The sequence below is a fragment of the Clupea harengus genome, chromosome 11, assembly GCF_900700415.2.
Source record: "Clupea harengus chromosome 11, Ch_v2.0.2, whole genome shotgun sequence".
NCBI lineage: Eukaryota > Metazoa > Chordata > Actinopteri > Clupeiformes > Clupeidae > Clupea > Clupea harengus.
In genome coordinates, this window is record NC_045162.1 from 2052779 (window position 1) to 2063369 (window position 10591).

Here is a 10591-nt window from a genome sequence, read left to right on the forward strand (position 1 = left end):
GACCAAACTACGGTCTCCTTCGACACCAAAGCCACATCTTGTGATGTAATCATGGCCATGACCAAACTACGGTCTCATTGGACACCAAAGCCACATCTTGTGATGTAATCATGGCTATGACCAAACTACGGTCTCATTGGACAAAGCCGTGTCTCTGTGATAGAGTCATGGTTAGGTGTGTTTTGCTGAGGTAATTCACAAGACAGCAGTTATACTGCGATCTCTGGGTTCTTCTGACTTTACTGTTCATGTAGTGACTTCTGTGGAGAATAATTCATCATATTCGTTGAGAAAGAAATTGTACCACATCAGAATACAATGGTGTTTTTTTTTTTTGCTAGGCGCAGTTTTTTTTTACATGTATATATATATAAAAAAATGTTTTTGCTGGGCAGAGTTTTTGCGCCCCTTCTATTTCTCCAACCAATATTTTGACATTAAAAAATATATTTAACATAAGGGGAACATTTGCCAAAAATCTAGAGAGGTAGGGGTGTTGTCAGAACATGCTAGCGCATTGATGGGTATGGGTCGAGTGTGGGTCGAACGGACAATACAAAATGTAATTAATCATTTTTTCGAAACTTGCATGCACCTAGTGCAGTACATTCTTAATATCATTGGTTGAATGTTGCCCGGTTCTGTATCCCTCCTCCACTCCCTGAGATGCCCAGACATGCAAGAGACGTCCTAACAAATGATGGCTGAAGTTCAAGCACTCTGGACTGGAATAGATATCTGGACACTCTTTTATTATAACTTGACAGAAAATAAAACACAATGCACTGCAATAACAGGAGAGAAACCGTGTGGCTTCAAAATAGGTTGGAAGAGCACAACAAACCTTAAGAGGCACCTGAAAGCGCACAACCCTGTAATTTATGCTACGGTAAATTAGCTAGTAACTGTCAATGATTATGTTATGTGAAGTGTTGTAGTAATCTTTGATCTTTGTGGATGTTTTGATGTTGTTATCAGTGTTTAACTTTGAACATTTATATTGTAGCGAGGACTTGCTAGTCTTAGAAGTTGAAGTTCCAGGATGTAGTAATCTTTGATCTTTGTGGAAGTCTAATATTTTTTCTGTTTTTCTGGTTGAAGTAATAAGTCTATGTTTTAAGATTTAAGTCTTTTTAACTTTAACTTTAAATTTAACTTACCAGACAAAGCTGAGCCCCCAATAAAATGTTGAAAAATTAAGTAATTCTTGTGTATATTACTCAACACTACTGATATCATGGGGGTATAATCTGGCCTGAGGGGGTATGAATTGGCCTAGGCCAATTTAAACCCCATAGTATAAATTGGCCTCGGCCATAATATACCTGGGGTATAATCTATTTTAGGCCCCTTTAACCCCAGGTATAGTCCGGACTGGGGGTATACTATGGCCTGTTACACCGGAACACAGAACTACATATCCTGGATGGCTAGTGGGAAAGACATAGTTCTTTATCTGTCCTTCACATGACTATATGCTATCACAATGAATTTAAGGATGGTACCAAAACTAGTTGCCTATAAAACCATACCTCAAAAAGTGTTGAATTGTTGCATAGTGTTACTTTAAGGAATGTACTTCCAAGATGAACAGAATTGTGACTTTATGTATAAACCTATACATGAGTTTATGAATTATCTGAAAACTTGTATGACATGCACACAGTAGAACACAAAATGAAAAATGCAGACAGTCTTGTTTACATTTACATTTAGTCATTTAGCAGACGCTTTTGTCCAAAGCGACGTACAAGGGAGATAACTGTCAAGCTACGAGCAATAGAGACCTAGTGTAACAATAAATACTACTTTACATAAGAAATAGAAAAACGAAATAGAAAAGAAAAAAAATGCAGGAATGTAACTGCTGTAAGTGCAAGTTAAGCACTAGTCGAAGTGCCAGTTAGGAAGGGAGGTGCTCTCTGAAGAGTTGGGTCTTCAAAAGCTTCTTAAAGGTAGAGAGGGACGCCCCTGCTCTGGTAGTGTTAGGCAGTTCGTTCCACCAACGTGGCCATACATCATTCATGTGTCCAACATGCGAAAGGTCAGTAATGATGTCAGTAATGTGTCTTACATGCGAAAGGTCAGTAATGATGTCAGTAATGTTTAATGAATTAACATGTAAAGCCTAAGTCCACTTATGTTGCTCACTTTTACATTAACGTCTACTAGTTATGCTAAAGACTTTTACATTAACGTCTACTAGTTATGCTAAAGACTTTTGAAGGTCTTTGTAATAAAAATACGATTGTACTTGTACTTGTAAGACAGAAAAAGTGCAGTTTAGTGTAATATTGGGAATGCTTCCTCTCCTGCTGTCCTGCAAAGAACACTTTGCTGTAGAATTCTGATCTTGCCTTTTCTTTTCTATTTTTTTCCTTTTTCTATGCTGCAACCCCCTCATGAAGTACTGTTCCTCTGTTTGTTTGCTTTGGGATTCAGGGGATGGCTTGTGAGAAGTGCACCAACAGCACCATCTAGTGGCTAACATTTTACAGCAGATCAAAAATAATGAGGCAGCTTGGTTGTCCTTAACATAGAACACATTCAGTTTGTCTTTATAATTGGTTGAGAAAATGGGAGCCAAGATAGAGAACAAGACTCCTGGAATACAACTACTATAGAGAGGTCTTTACAAGACAGAGTTCAGACCAGAGCTCAGGGGTCTTTCCAAGACACCACAGCAATAGCAGAGGGAGCTCAAAATGTGTATATATAAGCAAAACAGACAGTAATCACATACTCTGAGACCACACACAGATAAAGGTAATATTTCCAACTATCATCTGGACAAAACAATAACAAAAGATGTTATTGATTTAACTGTTCACCATGAGGTGATAAAGGGTTACCTGCTGACTGCATGTAGTCCTTTTCTGATTAAGTGCGTTGTCTGTAACTGTAATCCATATGCCTCCGAACACCAGCAACTGTTTGACTGTTAAATGTCTAAACTGTAAAAAAATCTCTTTAAATCACCAAAATGACTGGAAAAGAAAAGCATTATATATATATAGATATGGATACCTCTTCTGTTCTTATAAAAATAGCAGATAAAAAACGTTTCTTTTTTCAGCCTTAAATTCCAAAGGCATGGTACAGATATCTCAAGCAGACATAGAGGCCTTACACACATCTTTTGAAGTTACCGTGGAAACAATGATGTTCATGTTCATACAGAAAAGGGTACGGAATCCTGAGTCAGTGGACGTGAGTGTCCAACAAACCTTTTTTATCCCTGTGACGTGGATAGGCGAGCAGATCATCAACAAGAAGGACTTAAACGTTTGCTGTTTTCTCGTGTGTTATCCAAACCGTGTTTCTATATACAGAACCCTGACTCTTCTTTCATGTCTGCAGTAAGCTGAGAGCAAGTTCTTGACAGGTGTGTTCAAAAAAGGGTTCTTTAAAATAAATTGTCCTGCATCTTATTCATCCACATTAATTTAAATGGCAGTATTGAGAACGGTCTGGTTCAGCTACATTTATGCACGTATCCTTCCCTTGACCGACCCTTTTACAACGATCACAACCATGCAGTCCACAAGGTGGCGCCACTCACTCAAATGTTCTCAAAATCTTTAATTTAATTACTTCTTCAATGGCTAGAAGGACATCACACATGTTCAAGGCCCACTTCAACTGATTTATGCATCAGCCCCATTACTGGAGGGCGTTAGAGTCACAGATTCAACCTTTAGGCTGTGATTTATACTAGGCGCCCCCCCTGATGGTCATCTCCCTGCTCAACGTGACGTGCCGTAATGACACGACTCTCCTGTGATCATTTAAAGCACTCTGCACGTCTTTGGTGCTCTGAGATGGGAGTCATCATGGCCGGCTTGCTTACGAGCATGTGACTGTCCCCAGGATCCTCAGCCTAAACTGGGTCGACTGTGCATCCAAACCGCACACACACACAGGCGCACACTGTGACGGACCAAGCCTTGGGTAACCGTCTATCCATGGGTATGGCCAAAGCTCAGAGTCAGAGTAAAGTTTTTCAGTTTTTTATTTGGTTTATTATTTTTCAAAGTTCAGGAATCCATAAGTCATTCACAAACTTCATCACTTCAAATCCATAAGACATTCACAAAATTCCCAAAAAGAACAGAATTCTGCTAAGCCTCTAAATGACTAGAGGACAGCCATCAGCAGTTCCCAGAGATGCACATACCTTACCAACCCCCCCTCAAGACAGAACAAATCCACATATATAGAAAGGTGGTCAGCACCATATAAAAAGGGAGGGGTATACAAAATAATCAATTAGTGTTTCAGTGCACAATATAAACCCTGAAACACCCACACAGTGTTCACAATGTGCTAAATATATAATTAGAATAATATCTATTTAATACATCCTAATCGCTGGCCTGTAAAAAAAGACATTGTACTAAAGTGGTTTGGCCAAACCATTTCTCTTGTCCCAACCGCCACAACAGGGAATCACCACCCTGATTAAGGTAGGAACCGTATATAAGTTCCCACTGGTTCCGGTGGCGCTTCTTAGCCGTTGCACCGACAATCAAACACGAGCACCCAAACAGCTGGCAATCCACTCCACGAGTCTCTCGGTCTACTCAATAAATGTAGGAAACCACGATTGTTGTCCTAGCCTCCTTTCCGTATGTATCTTCCATGTATGTGTGTGTGTGAGAGGAAGAAAGAGAATGGGAGAAATAGTTGCGTCTGTATATCCGTGTGCGTGTGTGTGCGTGTGTGTGTGCGCGATTGTATGCAAGTGCAATGTGTGTTAGCGGTTGTGGATCCAGGTAGATGTGCGGTCGCATTGGGACCGTCACACACCCCCCCACCTCTAGTCTCACGCTGGTAAGCGGGAGAGGAAGTCAGCAGTGGTGTTATTCCGTCCTGGGATATGGTTAATTATAAACCGGTATGGCTGCATAGACAAGTACCACCGGGTAATCCTTGCATTGGAATCCCGCATGCGATCCATCCATTGCAGTGGCCGGTGGTCTGTCTCCAAGAGAAACTCCCGGCCCAAGAGGTAGTACCTGAAGGCGTCAAGTGCCCATTTCACCGCCAGGCACTCCTTCTCGACTGTGGAGTATCTCACTTCCCTTGGAAACAGCTTCCGGCTGATGTATGCCACAGGATGTTGCTGATCGGGCTCACCCTGAAGAAGCACCGCACCTAAGCCTAAATCAGAGGCATCAGTCTGCAACACAAACTTTTTCTCAAAATCTGGACAATACAACACAGGTTCATTGCACAAAACATTCTTTATGTCATAGAAGGCCTCCTTTGCCTCCCCAGACCACTGTACTTGGACTGGGCAGTTTTTCCGTGTCATATCAGTAAGGGCTGCTGCCCTAAGAGAAAAGTTTGGTACAAACCTCCTGTACCAACCTGCCATGCCCAAAAAGGATCGCACCTGGGTCTTATTCTGGGGCAATGGGCAATTCTGTATGGCTGCCAGTTTCTGTACTTGAGGCTTGATAAGCCCCCCCCCTATTACATACCCCAGATATTCCGTCTCCTTTTTGGCAATCGCACACTTGGCTGGGTTGATAGTAAGGCCAGCTGACTCTATCCGCAGCAACACCTCTGTCAGATGCGTGAGGTGCTCCTCCCACGATGAGCTATATATGATGACATCATCTAGGTATGCTGCTGCGTAGCCGTTGGTCCCCACCAACACCTGGTCCATCAACCTCTGAAATGTTGCTGGTGCTCCGTGCAAACCGAATGGCATCACGGAAAAATGGAACAGTCCCCAGGGGGTCCGGAAAGCCGTTAATTCCTTAGCAGACTTATTGAGGGGAACCTGCCAGTAGCCCTTAACTAAGTCAATGGTCGTCAGCCATTTAGCAGAGCCTAAGGAGTCAATCAGGTCATCAATTCTGGGTGCTGGGTAAGAATCAAACTTGGAAACTGAATTCAGATACCTGAAATCACTCCCGTCTTTTTTCGGCACCAATACCACTGGGCTGCACCATTCGCTCTTAGACGGCTCGATAATGCCCATAGCCAACATCTGGTCCACCTCCTCCTTCAAAGTGGTCAGAAGACGCTCAGGGATTCTATAGCTCCTGCGGCGGGACTCTGCCCCCTCACACAAGGTAATCTGGTGCTCCACCAGACTAGTGCGCCCTGGTTTTTCTTCAAACAGGACTGGCCTGCAAAGAACCTGAATGTCAGCTTGCTGGGTCGGAGACAGATGGCTGAGTTCAAGGGCGCCCTCTGATGGTAGTGGTAGGTACTGCTCCTCTACCTCGTCCTCATCTGGCACCTGCCGAATCATGAGTGCATCTATTCCTGTCTCTGGTCTCTCATGCCACTCCTTCAGGAGATTGATGTGTAACACCCGTCTGGAGCGCTTCTGTCCTGGTTTAACGACTTCATAGGTGGTAGACCCTAGTTTACGGGTGACCTCAAAAGGGCCCTGCCATTTTGTCAACAGTTTGCTTGTATCACTAGGCAGCATCACCAACACCTTATCTCCTGGTCCAAAACTCCTTGGTCTGGCTCTTTGGTCATAATAGTTCCTTTGGCGTTGTTGTGCATGTTTCAGGCTCTGTTGGGCAAGCTGTGCCATGCTCGTCAACCGCTCCCTCATCTTCAAAACGTAAGAAAGCACATTCTGGGCCTCTGGGACCTCCTGGTCTCCCATCCAGGCCTCTTTTAGCAGTGACAGGGGTCCTCGCACTTCCCGGCCGTACATTAACTCAAAGGGTGAAAACCCTGTGGATGCTTGCGGGACCTCGCGGTATGCGAAAAGGAGATATGGAAGCCAGCTGTCCCAGTCCGCTCCTGATTCACTCACGAACTTCCGTAGCATCTGTTTTAGGGTCTGGTTAAACCTTTCTGTCAGCCCATCCGTCTGCGGATGATAGGGGGTAGTCCGTATGCCCTTAATCCCTAGCAGCTGATATACCTGCCTCAACAGCTCTGACATGAAGTTTGACCCTTGATCAGTTAGTATGGTCCGAGGGAAACCCACCCTAGAAAACATCTGAATCAGACAGGTGGCTACATTCCTAGCCTTTACGGTCTTCAGGGCAAAAACCTCTGGATACCTCGTTGCATAATCTGTAATGACCAACATATACCGGTTACCAGCTTTGCTGCGCTCAAGGGGACCTACCACATCCATTCCTAACTGCTCAAAGGGTATCCCCACTACCGGAAGAGGCTCTAAAGGGACTTTAGGGGGTCCTCTGCTGGTGGTTCTCTGACACTCTGGGCATGTCCTACAAAACTCTGCAATTTCCCTGGCCATATTAGGCCAAAAGAAATGCCGGCTAATTCTGGCAATAGTCTTTTGCCTGCCCAAATGACCTGCCCACGGGATGGAGTGGCCCAATTCCAGGACTACACCTCTAGCCTTCTGAGGAACTACCATCCTTGCCTCTGAACCATCTCCTTTGTACAACACCCCATTACTTACAGAGAAACTATCCCCTGGCTTATTAGTCTGACTAAGCGGTCTTTCCCCCTGAGCCTGCTGATATAACAAGCCAATATCTGGGTCTTGCTGCTGCATTGCCCCAATGTCCTGAGGGATTCCTAAAGGTGCCCTAAGCTGCTCCACACCAAATTCCTCCATGTGGGCAGCTCCAAATTGTAATTTATCATGTCTCCTCTGCCTTTTAGACTTCCTTGTCTTACCTGGCTGAGCCTCTATGTCGGCATTATAGAAAGGCAATGCAGAGAGTGGTAGCTCCACCTCACCCTGCTTAGCCATGGCCCGTGTTAGAGCCAGGTTACAGTCTTTCTTAGCCACTGCCAGATCTAACAAAAGTGGAAAATCTTGGCCCAAAATCACTGGATATGGCAAATCATCTACCACACCCACTTCCAAGAAATAAGGCTGTCCCTGAACCTTCACATATACCGAAGCTGTTGGATACGGTCTTTCCTCCCCATGCACACATCGCAGTCTGGTCACCACAGAGTAATTCCTACCCTCTATTGGAACTAAGTCAGAGGAAACTAGCGACTGCATGCTCCCGGTGTCCACTAGTGCCCTAACCTCCCGTCCATTCAAGACTACTGTGCAACAATGGGGCGCTATCGGCCTATTTGGAAAACTAGGTCTAGGTACAGTGCAGACATTAGCTTGGTTAGCTGGATTATTGGGGCATTGCGGTCTTGCATGGCCTTCCTGTCCACACTGAAAACACACAAGAATCCTGGGGCCACTAGACCTAAAAGTAGGGCTCTGTTTGGTCGGACCACCCCTATCACCGGCAAACTTACCCTCACTGTTGGTCCTCATGGGCGGCTGAGGAGGCCGATAGGGCTTCCTGAAGTCTCTACTTTCTCGCCATTGGCCATACGTCCAGGCCTGTGCTTTGTGCCGGGCTGCCACAAAAACATCTGCCAGGGAAGCAGCTTCAGCGGCGGAGCTGGGGTTACGCTCCTTTATCCATATTTGAAGATCTGGAGAGACCATTCGAAGGAACTGTTCCAAAACAAATACCTCAGCAATCTCCTCTTTAGTGTGTTGTTGGGGCTGCACCCATTTCTGATATACGTCTTTCAATCTTACGTACAGTTCCTTTGGGGTCTCATCTTCTCTCACCTCTGTTGCCCTAAATTGCAACCTGTAGGTTTCTTGATTAATGTTGTATTTGTCCAGTATGGCCGCCTTCACTTTTTCATAATCCAATGACTCTTCCCTATCCATGTTCACATACGCTGCCCTAGCTTTGCCCGTCAGAAGAGCCACTAACCGGACTGCCCAGTCAGTTGTAGGCCACTGACACGCCTCTGCTATTCTCTCAAAGGTTATTAAAAAATGCTCAATGTCATCCGTCTCGTTCAATCTGAGCAGACGGGGCTCTCTCTCAATTCCCACCTGACCACGGACTCGGCTGCTCAGCCGCTGTGACTCTGGTGGTAGCCCAAATCTATCACTTCTGCCCAAACTGGGTTCCTCTTCCAGATCTGGAGTAGTCCGTTCATGCACCTCGCGTTGTAGTAAACCAAACTGATGTTGCATTGTCTTCCACCGGGCCTCCTGCCGTGCCGCCTCTTTCTCCTGCCAATCATCTCTGTTCTGCTGAACGGAGAGATGTTTCCGGAACATGTCTCTGAGCTCCTGAAGGGAGCCATCTTCAGACACCTGGGCCAATTCTGGGTCTACGCCGGTCTCTTCTCCTCCGAGGGCTTCTGCTGCTGCCACTCGTGGCTTTTTAGGCCCCATGACGTCCAAAGAACAACAGCCACAACAGATGAAGCAACCAGGGACGGGAAACTATGAAAAAAAAAAATTATAATCCACTCACTCTTGTCCTCTGTTGGCCGATCCCACCGCTGCCACCAATTGTGACGGACCAAGCCTTGGGTAACCGTCTATCCATGGGTATGGCCAAAGCTCAGAGTCAGAGTAAAGTTTTTCAGTTTTTTTTTTGGTTTATTATTTTTCAAAGTTCAGGAATCCATAAGTCATTCACAAACTTCATCACTTCAAATCCATAAGACATTCACAAAATTCCCAAAAAGAACAGAATTCTGCTAAGCCTCTAAATGACTAGAGGACAGCCATCAGCAGTTCCCAGAGATGCACATACCTTACCAACCCCCCCTCAAGACAGAACAAATCCACATATATAGAAAGGTGGTCAGCACCATATAAAAAGGGAGGGGTATACAAAATAATCAATTAGTGTTTCAGTGCACAATATAAACCCTGAAACACCCACACAGTGTTCACAATGTGCTAAATATATAATTAGAATAATATCTATTTAATACATCCTAATCGCTGGCCTGTAAAAAAAGACATTGTACTAAAGTGGTTTGGCCAAACCATTTCTCTTGTCCCAACCGCCACAACAGGGAATCACCACCCTGATTAAGGTAGGAACCGTATATAAGTTCCCACTGGTTCCGGTGGCGCTTCTTAGCCGTTGCACCGACAATCAAACACGAGCACCCAAACAGCTGGCAATCCACTCCACGAGTCTCTCGGTCTACTCAATAAATGTAGGAAACCACGATTGTTGTCCTAGCCTCCTTTCCGTATGTATCTTCCATGTATGTGTGTGTGTGAGAGGAAGAAAGAGAATGGGAGAAATAGTTGCGTCTGTATATCCGTGTGCGTGTGTGTGCGTGTGTGTGTGCGCGATTGTATGCAAGTGCAATGTGTGTTAGCGGTTGTGGATCCAGGTAGATGTGCGGTCGCATTGGGACCGTCACACACACACACACTCACACACGCACACAGACACACACACACCCTGATGTTACTCATTAAATGTGGAAAGCCTCTGTGACATTTCCAGTCTTCAAAGAGCGAGCGGTTTAAAATTATCATTGCGTTTTAAGTAAACTTATGATAAGGTGACTTGCAAAAGACACCTACCACAAGTGAGGGATGTGTCTAAAGAAAGAACAGTTTAAGTACAGTTAAATACCTGCCAATCCGACTAGCCAAACTGCAGAGCGATGGGCTGAGATTTACTCTCCTCAAATATTTTTTTTATGTAGATTCCATAAAAAATTCAAAATTCAAATCCCCTGAGTAACACTCAATCATTGAGGGTGTAAGCCCACTGAGCTCTTGCTGCAAGATGTCTGACACACAGTATAAAAGGGGCCAAAGAGATTATAAATTAAG